Source organism: Styela clava, unplaced genomic scaffold (genome assembly GCF_964204865.1).
Source record: "Styela clava unplaced genomic scaffold, kaStyClav1.hap1.2 HAP1_SCAFFOLD_138, whole genome shotgun sequence".
Lineage (NCBI taxonomy): Eukaryota > Metazoa > Chordata > Ascidiacea > Stolidobranchia > Styelidae > Styela > Styela clava.
The window spans coordinates 17,501-22,500 of NW_027556630.1; the positions used below are offsets into that span (position 1 = coordinate 17,501).

Sequence of the window (5,000 nt, forward strand, 5' to 3'; positions counted from 1 at the left end):
CCTAACCCTAGGTAAGGCATGTCAGAGCGAAAGACAGTAATTTCGAATGAGCCAAGAAAGAGCGGTGCGGGGCCGGTCGGAGCGCACCCTTTTCTCGGTGGCTGGCGGGCGAGAGAGTGCTGCGTCGCCGGCATCGGCGTCGAAAGAAACCGAGCCGAAAAAAGTTAAAGTACAAACGTGCAAGCATACTAACCTAACCCTAGGTAAGGCATGTCAGAGCGAAAGACAGTAATTTCGAATGAGCCAAGAAAGAGCGGTGCGGGGCCGGTCGGAGCGCACCCTTTTCTCGGTGGCTGGCGGGCGAGAGAGTGCTGCGTCGCCGGCATCGGCGTCGAAAGAAACCGAGCCGAAAAAAGTTAAAGTACAAACGTGCAAGCATACTAACCTAACCCTAGGTAAGGCATGTCAGAGCGAAAGACAGTAATTTCGAATGAGCCAAGAAAGAGCGGTGCGGGCCGGTCGGAGCGCACCCTTTTCTCGGTGGCTGGCGGGCGAGAGAGTGCTGCGTCGCCGGCATCGGCGTCGAAAGAAGCCGAGCCGAAAAAAGTTAAAGTACAAACGTGCAAGCATACTAACCTAACCCTAGGTAAGGCATGTCAGAGCGAAAGACAGTAATTTCGAATGAGCCAAGAAAGAGCGGTGCGGGGCCGGTCGGAGCGCACCCTTTTTTCGGTGGCTGGCGGGCGAGAGAGTGCTGCGTCGCCGGCATCGGCGTCGAAAGAAGCCGAGCCGAAAAAAGTTAAAGTACAAACGTGCAAGCATACTAACCTAACCCTAGGTAAGGCATGTCAGAGCGAAAGACAGTAATTTCGAATGAGCCAAGAAAGAGCGGTGCGGGGCCGGTCGGAGCGCACCCTTTTCTCGGTGGCTGGCGGGCGAGAGAGTGCTGCGTCGCCGGCATCGGCGTCGAAAGAAACCGAGCCGAAAAAAGTTAAAGTACAAACGTGCAAGCATACTAACCTAACCCTAGGTAAGGCATGTCAGAGCGAAAGACAGTAATTTCGAATGAGCCAAGAAAGAGCGGTGCGGGGCCGGTCGGAGCGCACCCTTTTCTCGGTGGCTGGCGGGCGAGAGAGTGCTGCGTCGCCGGCATCGGCGTCGAAAGAAACCGAGCCGAAAAAAGTTAAAGTACAAACGTGCAAGCATACTAACCTAACCCTAGGTAAGGCATGTCAGAGCGAAAGACAGTAATTTCGAATGAGCCAAGAAAGAGCGGTGCGGGCCGGTCGGAGCGCACCCTTTTCTCGGTGGCTGGCGGGCGAGAGAGTGCTGCGTCGCCGGCATCGGCGTCGAAAGAAGCCGAGCCGAAAAAAGTTAAAGTACAAACGTGCAAGCATACTAACCTAACCCTAGGTAAGGCATGTCAGAGCGAAAGACAGTAATTTCGAATGAGCCAAGAAAGAGCGGTGCGGGGCCGGTCGGAGCGCACCCTTTTTTTGGTGGCTGGCGGGCGAGAGAGTGCTGCGTCGCCGGCATCGGCGTCGAAAGAAGCCGAGCCGAAAAAAGTTAAAGTACAAACGTGCAAGCATACTAACCTAACCCTAGGTAAGGCATGTCAGAGCGAAAGACAGTAATTTCGAATGAGCCAAGAAAGAGCGGTGCGGGGCCGGTCGGAGCGCACCCTTTTCTCGGTGGCTGGCGGGCGAGAGAGTGCTGCGTCGCCGGCATCGGCGTCGAAAGAAACCGAGCCGAAAAAAGTTAAAGTACAAACGTGCAAGCATACTAACCTAACCCTAGGTAAGGCATGTCAGAGCGAAAGACAGTAATTTCGAATGAGCCAAGAAAGAGCGGTGCGGGGCCGGTCGGAGCGCACCCTTTTCTCGGTGGCTGGCGGGCGAGAGAGTGCTGCGTCGCCGGCATCGGCGTCGAAAGAAGCCGAGCCGAAAAAAGTTAAAGTACAAACGTGCAAGCATACTAACCTAACCCTAGGTAAGGCATGTCAGAGCGAAAGACAGTAATTTCGAATGAGCCAAGAAAGAGCGGTGCGGGGCCGGTCGGAGCGCACCCTTTTCTCGGTGGCTGGCGGGCGAGAGAGTGCTGCGTCGCCGGCATCGGCGTCGAAAGAAGCCGAGCCGAAAAAAGTTAAAGTACAAACGTGCAAGCATACTAACCTAACCCTAGGTAAGGCATGTCAGAGCGAAAGACAGTAATTTCGAATGAGCCAAGAAAGAGCGGTGCGGGGCCGGTCGGAGCGCACCCTTTTCTCGGTGGCTGGCGGGCGAGAGAGTGCTGCGTCGCCGGCATCGGCGTCGAAAGAAGCCGAGCCGAAAAAAGTTAAAGTACAAACGTGCAAGCATACTAACCTAACCCTAGGTAAGGCATGTCAGAGCGAAAGACAGTAATTTCGAATGAGCCAAGAAAGAGCGGTGCGGGGCCGGTCGGAGCGCACCCTTTTCTCGGTGGCTGGCGGGCGAGAGAGTGCTGCGTCGCCGGCATCGGCGTCGAAAGAAGCCGAGCCGAAAAAAGTTAAAGTACAAACGTGCAAGCATACTAACCTAACCCTAGGTAAGGCATGTCAGAGCGAAAGACAGTAATTTCGAATGAGCCAAGAAAGAGCGGTGCGGGGCCGGTCGGAGCGCACCCTTTTCTCGGTGGCTGGCGGGCGAGAGAGTGCTGCGTCGCCGGCATCGGCGTCGAAAGAAACCGAGCCAAAAAAAGTTAAAGTACAAACGCGATGCTAATGAGCGAGCCGTTGTCTCGACTAATATGTAGGGGGCGTTCGATCGAGCGTCTGGCTTGAGCGCTTGTCGGCCTAGCAGAACGGTCGCATTGTTATGCCCGGGTTTTAGGCACCGCTGCAGGCGGCCGGCAGAGCTCTTGTTTGTGCGAAACTGAATGGATCGAGCCCGAGAGAGGGCGAGCAAAGAAAAAACGCAAATCGCTCCGCCTGGCACTGCCGGCGAGAGCGTGGACGTCGCGGCCAGCGACTGTCGAAGCTGAGTACGGCCGCAGGCGATCGCCTCGGTCTTAAACGAATGCGACGAGCACGCGCCGGGCGGCCCAGCAAGGGCCGAGCGCAGCTGTCGCAGCTATCTGGTTGATCCTGCCAGTAGTGATATGCTTGTCTCAAAGATTAAGCCATGCAGGTGCAAGTACGAGTTCTCGTAAAGCGAAACTGCGAATGGCTCATTAAATCAGTCTTGGTTTATTTGGTCTCGTAAGCGAAGTGGATAACTGTGGTAATTCTAGAGCTAATACATGCATTAAGCGCCGACTTCGGGAGGCGCGCTTTTATCAGATCAAAACCGACCGGGTTCGTCCTGTGACGTTTGATGACTCTGGATAACCACGCGGATCGTACGGTCTCTGCACCGACGACGTATCATTCAAGTGTCTGCCCTATCAACTGTCGAAGGTACGCTACGTGCCTACCTTTGTGATAACGGGTAACGGGGAATCAGGGTTCGATTCCGGAGAGGGAGCCTGAGAAACGGCTACCACATCCAAGGAAGGCAGCAGGCGCGCAAATTACCCATTCCCGACACGGGGAGGTAGTGACGAAAAATAACAATACAGGACTCTAACGAGGCCCTGTAATTGGAATGAGTACATCCTAAAACTCTTAACGAGTATCCATTGGAGGGCAAGTCTGGTGCCAGCAGCCGCGGTAATTCCAGCTCCAACAGTGTATGCTAAAGTTGTTGCGGTTGAAAAGCTCGTAGTTGGATTTTGGGCGAGCGCCGCCGGTCCGTCGCAAGGCGTGTCACTGGTTGCGTTCGCCTCACCTTCGGTTCTCCGTCGGTGCTCTTGACTGAGTGTCGGCGGTGGCCGATAAGTTTACTTTGAAAAAATTAGAGTGTTCAAAGCAGGCTGTTCGCCTGCATAGTGTTGCATGGAATAATGGAATAGGACCTCGGTTCTATTTTGTTGGTTTTCGGAGCACGAGGTAATGATTAAGAGGGACAGACGGGGGCGTCCGTACTCTGCCGTTAGAGGTGAAATTCTTGGATCGGCGGAAGACGAACTACTGCGAAAGCATTCGCCAAGAATGTTTTCTTTAATCAAGAGCGAAAGTCAGAGGTTCGAAGACGATCAGATACCGTCCTAGTTCTGACTATAAACGATGCCAACTAGCGATCGGGAGGCGTTACCATGACGACCTTTCCGGCAGCTTCCGGGAAACCAAAGTCTTTGGGTTCCGGGGGAAGTATGGTTGCAAAGCTGAAACTTAAAGGAATTGACGGAAGGGCACCACCAGGAGTGGAGCCTGCGGCTTAATTTGACTCAACACGGGGAAACTCACCCGGCCCGGACACAGGTAGGATTGACAGATTGAGAGCTCTTTCTTAATTCTGTGGGTGGTGGTGCATGGCCGTTCTTAGTTGGTTGAGCGATTTGTCTGGTTAATTCCGATAACGAACGAGACTCTGGCATGCTAAATAGTTACGCGACCTTCTCGGTCGGCGTCTAACTTCTTAGAGGGACTAGTGGCGTTTAGCCACACGAGATTGAGCAATAACAGGTCTGTGATGCCCTTAGATGTCCGGGGCCGCACGCGCGCTACACTGAGTGAAGCAGCGAGTGTCTAACCTAGGCCGAAAGGTCCGGGTAACCCGTTGAACCTCATTCGTGATTGGGATAGGGACTTGCAATTGTTTCCCTTGAACGAGGAATTCCCAGTAAGCGCAAGTCATCAACTTGCGTTGATTACGTCCCTGCCCTTTGTACACACCGCCCGTCGCTACTACCGATTGAATGGTTTAGTGAGATCCTTGGATCGGCCCCGTCGCGGCTGGCAACGGCCGCGTCGGCGTGTCGAGAAGACGATCAAACTTGATCATTTAGAGGAAGTAAAAGTCGTAACAAGGTTTCCGTAGGTGAACCTGCGGAAGGATCATTACCGAAAGTGGTGGTAGGCCCCGGCCGACCGCGCACTTAATTGTCTTTGGGTGCCGCCGAGAGGGCGGCCGTCAACCGGGGTTCTGCCCCGTGCGACACGCGTAACACGTTGGCATAGCAAGGCAGCCGAGTGCGATGGTGGCTTCTGGGCACCGCGCTCG

General features: G+C 54.5%; 1 non-coding gene across 1 annotated transcript; it reads left to right on the forward strand.

Moving 5' to 3' along the window:
• Nucleotides 1–3,030: 3,030 nt before the first annotated feature.
• On the forward strand, nucleotides 3,031–4,840 carry LOC144419288 (small subunit ribosomal RNA). Its single transcript, XR_013473965.1, has one exon. It is a non-coding gene; the product is annotated as a small subunit ribosomal RNA (ribosomal RNA).
• Nucleotides 4,841–5,000: the final 160 nt, after the last annotated feature.